General features: G+C 50.3%; 1 long non-coding RNA gene across 1 annotated transcript in view; it reads left to right on the top strand.

Annotated features, from left to right (window-relative positions):
- LOC140420906 (uncharacterized) overlaps positions 1-12,819 on the top strand; it is a 46,903-nt gene that overhangs the window by 5,653 nt on the left and 28,431 nt on the right. Inside the window, exon 2 of the long non-coding RNA XR_011946638.1 lies at positions 6,852-7,104. This is a non-coding gene — a long non-coding RNA (uncharacterized lncRNA). The remainder of the gene's footprint in view (positions 1-6,851; positions 7,105-12,819) is intronic.

A 12,819-nucleotide genomic window follows, 5' to 3' on the forward strand; every position in this document is an offset into this window, starting at 1 on the left:
TCCAGCAAGGCCGAGGGTGTGCCGTGACAGAATGTCGTTCGAGGCACTAACGGACATCGCATGCAGGAGGGGACTATGGTTCAGCAGAGAGACGGTCGCACATTTATGCCAGCTCGTGGCGCACCTCTCACCACGTGGAATGGGAGGAGGACACGCGATACCAGTCTCCGTCAAGGTGACAGTGGCCCTAAACTTTTATGCGACCGGTTCCTTCCAGGCGCCGAGCGGGGACCTCGCCGGGATATCACAGGCATCGGTCCACAGGTGCATCAGGGCCGTGACCGACGCCTTGTACGTCATCGCGGCAGATACATAAAATTCCCCGATGACCAAAGACATCAGGGAGCACGGGCACGTGGATTCGCCAAGGTTGCCGGGATACCGATGGTCCAGGGTGTCATCGATGGTGTGCACGTCCCCATGCACCCACCTGCAGACAACAGGGAAGGGACACCTGCAGATGAACAGGAAGGGCGCATACTCCATGAACATTCAAGTGGTGTGCGACCACCACATGAAGATCATGCACGTGTGTGCAAAGTACCCCGGGAGTGTGCATGACGCCTACATTCTGGCACAGTCATTCATCCCCGCAATGTGCGATGGATGCCCCCTCCGGCTGAGGGGCTGGTTTCTGGGCGACAAGGGCTATCCGTTGAGGCCTCAGACCAATGCGGAGAGCCTATACAACGAGGCCCATGCAGCAACCAGGGGTGTGGTGGAGCGGTGCTTCGGCCTGCTGAAGATGCGATTCAGATGCCTGGACCGATCCGGAGGGGCCCTGCAGTACCATCCCGACAGGGTCGGTTCGCATGGTTGTGGTTTGCTGTGCGCTGCACAACATTGCCATGCAGAGGGGAGATGCCCTGGTGGAGGAGCCAGAGGGAGGACCCGACGCAAACGAGGGGGATGGGGAAGAGGAGGATGTGGAGGAGGATGATGATGGCACACATCAGAGTGGGGGAGGGGCACAGGACACAGACACTGTTCGGGTGCTGGTTACGTCCAGGAGGCTGCACGACGGCACCGCCGCGGACAGCGGGCACGCGGCGCGTTGGTGGCCGCACGGTTCACGCACTGTGGGGGTGGGATTCGCTGAACACTGCCACTTGCACCGTCAGTCCTGCACACGGGCACCTTACCATTGCAGCACTACGGGATTGCACAACATTGATGATTGGGTAGGCGGGTGTGATCAGTGCCATGTTGAATGATGACAGCCCGCTCTGCGATGAGCTGTGAGCTCAGATTCGCCAGCCAAGGTCTGACTCATGACTATAGCTGAACCATGGTCACAGCCTTCGTAACGGGCATTTCATCACGTGCCCGTGTGGGGTGCCTGGCGTCGGCGTGCCGAGGACAACGGTGTCCGATTATGGGAGGCAGGGGGGGGAAAAGGGTCAGCACATCCGGAACAGACCTTGAACCGCTCCTATACCAGTACGCCACTCGGGCACCCTCACGAGCCCCCTGGCACCGGACATAGCACAGAGTCTTACAAGGCAAATTCAACAGTGAGTTTATTTGTGTGATTAACATAGATGCCCTACCCCCTACAACTAAACTGTGCCCTGCACCCGTGCCAACTTCTTATGTGCCTAACTTCTTGGCCTTACGGGCCATACCACTACGTCTAGGTGTGTTTCCAGATGGTACAGCAGGAGTGGAGGCGGACTGCTGTGAATCACGCCCTTCGACATGGCTCCCCGTCGGCACGCGTTTCCTGGGGCGGCCCAGCTTCGATGGGCCAGGCTGCTCGGCGGGCGTGCTGGATGGCGTTGTGCCACCCTGACCTGCCCCCTGCCCACCAGATGTGGTTCCACCAGGGACGGAACGGGGGGAGGCTGAGTGTACCGGGACATCCCTTGCTGGAGCTACCGGGACAGGCCCCAGAACCTCCTCCTCCCTCGGGGAGCCCGGTGGCCCCCGGGCCTCACTGTGGGACGGAGATGCGATCAGAGACATGCCCCGACGCACCACCGACACCTGGCGCTGCCAGTCCTGGTGACCTGCAGCGGGATCGACCACAGTCCGAATGTTCGCAGAGACGGAGCCCAGGGAGTGCGACATTCCTACCAAGGACTGTGCTATCTCAACCTGTGAGTGCGCTACGCCATCCATCACATGCGCCAGACGGTCTATGCTCTCCACGACTGACTGCTGGGACTGTGCCAGCGCTTGCTGGGACCGGGCCATGGCATGGTGGGACTCGGCCAGGGCCCGGAGAGCGGCGGCAATATAGTGTTGGTTCTGGCGCATGGCTACCTGTGAGAGGGCAGCCCTCTCCTGGGCTATGGATGACGTGTGCACGTTAAGCCCACTGCCTTGCAGAACCTGACCCATGGCCGAAACTGTTTCACCCATTGCGCCCACAGCGGACGCCACCCGTGCGGTGTCGGCCTGGGTGGCTGCGATGAGCGGCCCCACTCCCTGCTCCTGAACGCGGATGGACTTCTCCAACTGCGTGTGCAGGTCCTGGAAGATGGCCCTCTTCCCGTTATTCAGTCCCTCGGTGTCCTCATGCATCAGTACATGCAGGAACCCGGGAACCGTCTTGGCGGCAGCTGTTTGCTGTTCCTGGGCTGCCCTCCGACCATCCAGCCCCTCGGCTGCTCCAAACCCCACCTGCTGCACCGGGTCGGATGTGGGGTGCGCACCAGACCGTGACCCGGGAACCTCATCACTTATATGCCCAACCGAGGTGAGTGTCTCTGCGATGGTGGATGGTGTGGGAGACAGCAGTGCCGCAACTCAAGGTCATCGTCCGTTAGGAAGTCTTGTGTGTTCTCCTCCCCCTCATGGCCCGGCGCAAGCTGCATACGGGCCATGGCGTGTTGACCTCCAGGTGAATCCACGGAGTGTGTGGCCGTGATGTGCGCTTCTTCATCAATGTCCGCCCTGTGCCCCTCAGTATTGTCTCTCTTTATGATGTGAGCGTCCCGGTCCTGCGTCCCATACTGAGAGGATGGCCCTCCTGGCCGACCGAATGCACCCTCTGCCGTGCGTCCCTGGGTGCGCTTGTCGTTGGCTATGTTCCGCTGTCTCTTGGCCGAGACGGCTGGCCCTGGGGAACTTAAAGATTCGGGGTTCGTTAGACACGGTGGCCCGGGTGTATGGTGGTGGTGGGTGCACAGTGTGAGGGGGGGAGGGGAGCGAGGGTGTAGTGGGCAATGTGTGAGGGAGACGATGACAGGTTGGGGGGGGGGAGGGGGGGGGGGAGACATGCAGGGTTGTCCCACTTGCTTCTGTGCCTCCGACCTGGCATGTCGCGACCTCCTGGGTGGCGGATCCCCCAGCGACGTCCAGGGCCCTCTGCTCGTGTACATTTAGCGGGTGCAGCACAGGAGAACCCCCTCCGGTTCTCATCCGCTCACGTTGATTGTGAGCTGTCTTTCACTGGGGGGGTTGGATAAAGCATCACAATTAGGCGGGTATCATCAGGGCGTGCAGATATAAACTACATTTATGCTGGTTCAGGAGACAGCACGCCATTGCATCGCTCCAGGGGGGGTCCCGGGGCTCATGTGGGTCGAGTAAATCGTTGTGCACCCTGACCCCCTAAACCCCCCCTGACCACCCACCACCCCCCTGAGCCCCAACCCCCCCTGACCCGCCAAACCCCCTGTCCTCCCACCCCCCGACCCCCCACCACCCCCCTGACACCCCAAACACCCCCTGACCCTCCACCAGCCCCATGATGCCCCAACCCCCCTGACCCCCCCACCAACCCCTCTGATGCTCCAACCCCCCTGACCCCCCCCAACTCCCCCCTGACCCCCCCCACCCCTCCCGCCCCACTTCCCCCCCTTGTGCCGGGGGGGGAGGGGGGGGGGGCCTGGGGGCACCCTCATGGCACTAACGCTGGCAGCCCGAGTGAGGTCGTGCAGCTTGTTTCGACACTGCTCCCCGGTCCGGGGGGTCTGCCCCACAGCACTGACAGCGGTGCCAACCTCACGCCAACCGCGCCTCACTGTGCTGATGGCTGGCGATGCCCACGTCTTGAGCAGAGGGTGTCCCTTCTGTGCTCCACCTCATCCAACAGGGTGTCCAGTTCCGTGTCCCGGAACCTCGGTGCGGCTCGTCGGGGCTCAGCCATCTCTTCTTCTTTCTTCTACTCTGGGTCCTTCTGTGCGCGGATCGCGCCATTTATGACGCGGCACCTCGTCATTCGGGCGTCGCGCAGTGACGACGAGGCTTTCGCGACACGCCCCCACCCCGAGTTTCTCACGGCCCCGATCCTAGCCCATTTTCCGGCCCTGAATCGGTCGAGATCGGGGCCGTTTCGCGCCGTTGTGAACCTCGACGGCGTTCACGACAGCGTGGGCACTTTGTCGCAGGAGCGGAGGATCGCGCCCAAGGTTCTAGACACACCCACCATCGGGAACATCCTTCCTGCATCAACCCTGTTCAGACCTGTTAGAATTTTATAGGTTTCTATGAGATCCCCCCTCATTCTTATGAACTCCAGCGAATACAATCCTAACCGATTCAATCCCGCCTCGTACGTCAGTCCTGCCATCCCAGGAATCAATCTGGTAAACCTTCGCTGCACTCCCTCTATAGCTAGAACAATTCCCTTGGCCTAGATCTTAGGTCCAAAACTAATGGTAAGCCTCCATGGAGATTTGGTACAACTCGACTATTTGACAAGGATTTGTGTAAATCTATACCTACCAGTATAGATGTTTTTATTAAAACAAAACCACCACCCCATCAGTATTATGGGAGACTGAAGGCAAACGTATTTTTTTACAATGCATTTATTATCAAATAAAGAAAATTAAAACAACAAGAATTGGTGGATTCAATTTTAGAAATAGATAGTCAATATTCCGTTACCCCGACCCCTGAGTTATATGCAGACAAGCTAAACCTCCAGACTCAATTTGACTTACTTTCCACAGATAAAGCTGAGCATATGTTCCCACGTTTAAGGGGGACTTAATGAATACGGGACAAAGCCTACTAGCCAACCACCTCTGGTGCCTGTCTGCTTCTTGCATTATCTACCAGGCGTATGACTCTTGCCATAATCTTACTGCTGATCCCTCTGATATTAAGTTGACCTTCGCTTTCTTTTATCGTAACCTCTATAAATCTGATCCCCTGTCAGACAGCATGGGTGGGGCTGACTTTCTAAATAATTTGGATATCCCACCTGTAGATGGGGACAGGAGCAGAGAGTTGGATGACTCTGCGCCTGGATCAGATAACAAAGTGCATTAAGTTGATGCAAAGTGGTAAAGCTCCAGGCCATGACGGTTTCCCTATTGACTTTTGTAAAAGGTTCTCCACTCAACCTACGCCCTTGTTGCTAGATATGCTTAACAACTAATTATCTCATGGTTCTCTGCCCCCTACATTGACTCAAGCTTCCATTTCACTTATACTCAGAAGAGACAGAGACTCTGAAGAATGTGACTCATATCGGCCTAGCTCTCTTTTAAACTTATCAGCCATGATTGAATTGTGGAGCAGGCTCGATGGGCCGAATGGCCTAACTCTGCACCAATGTCTTATAGTCTTAAAGTCTTATAAACACAGATGTAAAGCTGTTAGCCAAGGTACTGGCTTGCTGCCTGGAGCCATGTCTCCCTGATATAATACTTAATGACCAAACTGGCTTTGTATAGGGATGGCAAATATACTCAAATGTATGTCACCTGCTTGACATACTTTCCCCAACTGACTTGACTGTTGTTGTCTCTTTGGATGCGGAGAAGACTTTCGAATGGGTCAAGTGGGATTACCTGTTTGTAATTTTGGGTAAATTTGGGCCTTGTCCAAAACTTACTTCATGGATTTGTCTTCTTTATACATTCCCTACCACAAGCGTGTACACTAACTCCCTACACTCAGAGTACTTCCCCATCTCCAGGGGAACCCCACTGCTCTTTGCCCTGGCGATAGAACCCCTATCAATAGCTGTAAAGTCTTTCACACTGCTAAAGGGAATCCATTGAGCTGGTGTGGAGCATTGGGTGACTTATATGCTGATGACCTATTATATATCACAAACCTTGTGGCTATGTTGATGACATAAGGAATTTTTGAGCGCCTTTGGCTTGTTCTCTGGCAATAAATTGAATATCAACAAAAGTGGATGTTTCCCAATTAACTTTAGTGCCAAACAAATTCCCCAGGAACGTTTCCGTTTCGTATATCTGGTGCTGTTATTTGCTACTTGGGTGTGAACATAACACACTCTCTGCAGACTTTCCATAGAGCAAATCTTAGGAGTGTGGTCACCAAAAGTAAAGTGGATTTGCAGCGCTCGGATATTTTGCCTCTTTCCTAAGGTGGCAGAATTCAATCCATAAAAATGAACATTCTGCCCCAAATTTTTATTTATTTTCCAATGTCTCCCAACTTTGTTTTACCAAAATCCTATTTTGCTATGGTTAACAAGCTGATATCAACATTTATCTGGGCAAGCAGAACTCCCAGAGTCCACAGAGCAATACTTCAAAGAGGGTTCCAGGTTGGCAGGCTCGCTCTTCCTAATCTATTTCACTATCATTGGGCGGCCAATATTCAAAAGATTTAAACATTGTGTCATGATCCAAGTTTAAACTGATGTCTTACTGAAGCGCACTCCAGCTGCTCATCCTCTCTTCCTGCTTTCATTTGTGCCCCGCTACCCTTTTGCCCCACACGTCCCATGTGTAATAACCACTAATTCTTGCTCTCCCTGCTTGATTCAGCATCTGCCTTGTGGAGGAAGAAGGGACTCAAATGTTTTACTGACCTGTTTGGGGATGGGAACTTTGCAAGCTTTAGCGAGCTGGCAGCCAAATTTAATTTACCTGAATCTAGTCTTTACCGCTATTTTCTCTGTCTCGCCACACCAGATTTGTGGTGCGACACGCCATCGGGATTTTCAGGGGCTGCCGGCAAAACGGAGAATCTCGACGGCGGAGAATTCAGCCCCAAGTTTTATGATTATAATTGATTCCTACACCAGATGGATTGACTGCACAGCATCATGGCAGAGGCAGTTGTTGCATCACTGACGAGAATCTTAACAACACGTGGCATCCCGAATGTTTTAGGTGTCAGATAATCGTCCTGGAGGTGTCGAGCCTTGTCTTGAGCATTATTCATGTAAGTAAGTGGAGAGTACTCCATCACATTCCTGACTTGTTCCTTGGTGGGCAGGCTTTAGGGAGTCAGGAGCAGTTTATTCAGTGTATTGCAGTCTAGTGGCTGTGGTACAGGACAGAGGTCTGGACTAATAATCCAAGAGATTAAATTAGGTTTGAATGGTTACAGCACAGCATGAGACCCTTTGGCCAGTCAAGCCTGTGTTGGCTCCCTTCAAGAGCAACTTAATTAGTCATCCTTGCCCGCCTTTTGCCGATCAATCTCCACTTTATTTTCCATTCAGATAACTCTCCAGTTCTCTTTTCACAGTCTCGATTGAATCTGCCTTCACCACCATTTCAGGCAGTGCAATCCGGATTCTACACGCTGCTTCCTCCCTTTTCCCCTCTATCCTAGGATCACGGTAGAATTCCTCTTGAACCTTTCACTTCACCAGCTCCAATTCAGCCTATTATCCTCTGCCATCCCTACCACTTCCAGCATGATGCCACCATCAAAGATATTTTTCTCTGCCTTCCCCTTCCAGCATTCCAAATGGACTATTCCCTCTATGACATCCTGGTCCACTCCTCAGTCACTCCCCACAGCCCGCCCCCTTATCCTGGCAATTCCCAAGGAAGGAAAGGAGATACAATACCACCCCTTTTACCTCCTCACTTCTATATATACATAGCAACATACATAGAAAATAGAAGCAGGAGTTGGCCATTCAGCCCTTCAGCCCTGCTCTGACATTCATTATGTTCAAGGCTGATCATCAAATTCAATACCCTGATCCCACCTTCCCCCCAAATTCCTTGATCCATTTGGCCCGAAGCTATATCTAGGGATGGCACGGTGGCACAGTGGTTAGCACTGCTTCCTCACACCGCCAGGGACCCGGGTTCGATTCCCATCTTGGGTGACTGTGTGGAGTTTGCATCTTCTCCCCGTGTCTGCGTGGGTTTCCTCCGGGTGCCTCGGTTTCCTCCCACAGTCCAAAGATGTGCAGGTTAGATGGATTGGACATGATAAATTGCCCCATAGGGTGGGGTTACAGGACAGGTGATAGGGCCTAGATAGGGTGGTCTTTCTAAGTGTTGGTGCAGACCCAATGGGCCGAATGGCCTCTTTCTGTACTGTAGGAATTTGATGATAATTCCTTCTTGAAATCACACAACGTTTTAGCCTCAACTACTTTCTGTGATAGTGAATTCTACAGACACACCATTCTTTGGGTGAAGAGATTTCTCGTCACCTCAGTCCTGAAAGGTTCGCCCTTGACCTCAAACTATGACCCTTATTTCAGGACTCCCCCACCATTGGGAACATTCATTCTGAATCTACCCTCTAATCCTGTTAGAATTTTGTAAGTTTCTATGAGATCCCCTCTCATTCTTCTAAACTTGAATGAATACAACCCTAACCGATTTACTCTCTCCTCATATGACAATCCTGTGATCCCAGGAACCAACCTGGTTTACCTTCCCTGAATGCCCTGCAGAGCACGAACACCCTTTCTCAGATAAGGACCCTCAAAAATGCGCACAATATTCCTAGTGTTGCCTCAACAATGCCCTATACTTCTTGAAATCACACAACGTTTTAGCCTCAACTACTCAACAGGAAAACTACCCTATTTCTAACTCAAATCCTCTCGCTATGAAGGTCAACATACCATTTACCTTCTTTACTATCCACTGTACCTGCCCGCTTACTTCCAGTGACTGGTATACGAGGACACCAAGGTCTTACTGAGTGTCCATCTCTCTCAATTTACACCCATTCAAATAATAAGCTGCCTTCCTATTTTTGCTACCGAAACAGATAATCTCACATTTATCCACGTTATAATGTATCGGTCATACAAAGAACAAAGAACAAAGAAAAGTACAGCACAGGAACAGGCCCTTCGGCCCTCCAATCCCGTGCCGACCATGCTGCCCGACTAAACTACAATCTTCTACACTTCCTGGGTCTGTATCCCTCTATTCCCATCCTATTCATGTATTTGTCAAGATGCCCCTTAAATGTCACTATCGTCCCTGCTTCCACCACCTCCTCAGGCAGTGAGTTCCAGGCACCCACTACCCTCTGTGTAAAAAACTTGCCTCTTACATCTACTCTAAACCTTGCCCCTCGCACCTTAAACCTATGCTCCTAGTTATTTACCCCTCTACCCTGGGGAAAAGCCTCTGACTATCCACTCTGTCTATGCCCCTCATAATTTTGTAGACCTCTATCAGGTCGCCCCTCAACCTCTGTCGTTCCAGTGAGAACAAACCGAGTTTATTCAACCGCTCCTCATAGCTAATGCCCTCCATACCAGGCAACATTCTGGTAAATCTCTTCTGCACCCTCTCTAAAGCCTCCGCATCCTTCTGGTAGTGTGGCGACCAGAATTGAACACTTTACTCCAAGTGTGGCCTAACTAAGGTTCAATACAGCTGCAACATGACTTGCCAATTCTTATACCCAATGCCCCGGCCAATGAAGGCAAGCATGCCATATGCCTTCTTGACTACCTTCTCCACCTGTGTTGCCCCTTTCAGTGACCTGTGGACCTGTACACCTAGATCTCTCTGACTTTCAATACTCTTGAGGGTTCTGCCATTCACTGTATATTCCCTACCTGCCAAAATACATTACCTCACATTTGTCCGGATTAAACTCCATCTGCCATCTCTCCGCCCAAGTCTCCAAACAATCTAAATCCTGCTGTATCCTCTGACAGTCCTCATCGCTATCCGCAATTCCACTAACCTTTGTGTCATCTGCAAACTTACTAATCAGACCAGTTACATTTTACTCCAAATCATTTATATATACTACAAACAGCAAAGGTCCCAGCACTGATCCCTGCGGAACACAACTAGTCGCAGCCCTCCAATTAGAAAAGCATCCTTCCATTGCCTTCTATGACCTAGCCAGTTCTGTACCCACCTTGCCAGCTCACCCCTGATCCCGTGTGACTTCACCTTTTGTACTAGTCTACCATGAGGGACCTTGTCAAAGGCCTTATAGACAACATCCACTGCCCTACCTGCATCAATCATCTTTGTGACCTCTTTGAAAAACTCTATCAAGTTAGTGAGACACGACCTCCCCTTCACAAAACCATGCTGCCTCTCACTAATACGTCCATTTGCTTCCAAATGGGAGTAGATCCTGTCTCGAAGAATTCTCTCCAATAATTTCCCTACCACTGACGTAAGGCTCACTGGCCTGTAGTTCCCTGGATTATCCTTGCTACCCTTCTTAAACAGAGGAACAACATTGGCTATTCTACAATCCTCGGGGACATCACCTGAAGACAGTGAGGATCCAAAGATTTCTGTCAAGGCCTCAGCAATTTCCTCTCTAGCCTCCCTCAGTATTCTGGGGTAGATCCCATCAGGCCCTGGGGACTTATCTACCTTAATATTTTTCAAGACACCCAACACCTCGTCTTTTTGGATCTCAATGTGCCCCAGGCTATCTACACACCCTTCTCCAGACTCAACATCTACCAATTCCTTCTCTTTGGTGAATACTGATGCAAAGTATTCATTTAGTACCTCGCCCATTTCCTCTGGCTCCACACATAGATTCCCTTGCCTATCCTTCAGTGGGCCAACCCTTTCCCTGGCTACCCTCTTGCTTTTTATGTACGTGTAAAAAGCCTTGGGATTTTCCTTAACCCTATTTGCTAATGACTTTTCGTGACCCCTTCTAGCCCCCCTGACTCTTTGCTTAAGTTCCTTCCTACTCTCCTTATATTCCACACAGGCTTCGTCTGTTCCCAGCCTTTTAGCCCTGACAAATGCCTCCTTTTTCTTTTTGATGAGGCCTACAATATCTCTCGTTATCCAAGGTTCCCGAAAATTGCCGTATTTATCCTTCTTCCTCATAGGAACATGCCGGTCCTCAATTCCTTTCAACTGACACTTGAAAACCTCCCACATGTCAGATGTTGATTTGCCCTCAAACATCCGCCCCCAATCTAGGTTCTTCAGTTCCCGCCTAATATTGTTACAATTAGCCTTCCCCCAATTTAGCACATTCACCCTAGGACCACTCTTATCCTTGTCCACCAGTACTTTAAAACTTACTGAATTGTGGTCACTGTTCCCGAAATGCTCCCCTACTGAAACTTCTACCACCTGGCTGGGCTCATTCCCCAATACAGCCCCTTCCTTAGTTGGACTGTCTACATATTGTTTTAAGAAGCCCTCCTGGATGCTCCTTACAAACTCTGCCCCGTTTAAGCCCCTGGCACTAAGTGAGTCCCAGTCAATATTGGGGAAGTTGAAGTCTCCCATCACAACAACCCTGTTGTTTTTACTCTTTTCCAAAATCTGTCTACCTATCTGCTCCTCTATCTCCCGCTGGCTGTTGGGAGGCCTGTAGTAAACCCCCAACATTGTGACTGCACCCTTCTTATTCCTGATCTCTATCCATATAGCCTCACTGCCCTCTGAGGCATCCTCCTGTAGTACAGCTGTGATATTCTCCCTAACCAGTAGCGCAACTCTGCCACCCCTTTTACATCCCCCTCTATCCTGCCTGAGTAACTATGATGCACATGTCCACTTCCTCAGCCTGTCCAAGCCCTGCTGAAGCATCTCTGCATCCACCTCACAGCTCACCCTCCCACCCAACTTTGCATCACTGCAAATTTGGAGATATTACAGTTAGTTCCCTTGTTCAAATCATTAATATATAATGTGAACAGTTGGGGTCCTGGCACCCACTAATCACTGCCTGCCAATCAGAAAAAGACCCATTTATTCCAACTTTTTGTTTCCTGCCTGCTAACCAGCTTTCTATCCACCTCAAGACACTACATGCAACCATGTGCTTTAACTTTACATAGTAACCTGCTATGTGAGACCTTGTCAAAAGTCTTCTGAAAGTCTGAATAAACCAGATCCACCAGTTCTCCCTGGTCAACTCCACGAGTTATATCTTCAAATAATTCTAGTAGATTTATCAAGCATGATTTATTTCCCTTTCATTGATCCTTGCTGACTTTGTCTGATTGTACCACGGCTTTCCGAATGCTGTGCTATGAAATCCTTGATAATGGATTCAGCAAATTCCCTACTACCGATGTTAGGCTCACTGGTCTATCATTACCTTTTTTCTCTCTACTTCCCTTTTTTGCTACCCTCCAATCTGTAGGAACCATTCCAGAGTCCAAATAAGTTTGGAAACTGACTACCAATGGAACTACTATTTCTAGAGCCACTTCCTTATGTACTCTGGGATGAAGATTATCAGTCCCTGGAGATTTATCCACTCTCATCCCATTAATTTCTCCAAAACCATTTATTTGCTAATTAATACTAATTTCCTGCAACTCCTCACTAAAATTAGTGTTTCTTAGAACTTCAGATACATTATTCATGTCTTCCTTTGTGAAGACAGAAGCAAAGTGCAAATTTAGTTCCTCAGCCATTTCTTTGTACCCTGTTATGAATTCGCCCATTTCTTACTCTAAGGGGTCTACATTCGTTTTTGTCAATCTTTTTCTCTTTATATACCTTTGGAAACTGTTACAGTCAGTTTTTATGTTCCCTGCTAGCTTTCTTTTATACTGTACTTTCCCCATTCTTAATCAATCCCTTGATCTGTCTTTGCTGAATTTTAAACTGCTCCCAATCCTCAGGTCTATTGCTTTTTCTTACCAATTTGTGTGCTTTGTCTTTGAATCTAATACTATCTTTAATTTCTCTTATAATCATGGTTTGGCCA

This window comes from Scyliorhinus torazame, chromosome 5, assembly GCF_047496885.1.
Source record: "Scyliorhinus torazame isolate Kashiwa2021f chromosome 5, sScyTor2.1, whole genome shotgun sequence".
Classification (NCBI taxonomy): domain Eukaryota; kingdom Metazoa; phylum Chordata; class Chondrichthyes; order Carcharhiniformes; family Scyliorhinidae; genus Scyliorhinus; species Scyliorhinus torazame.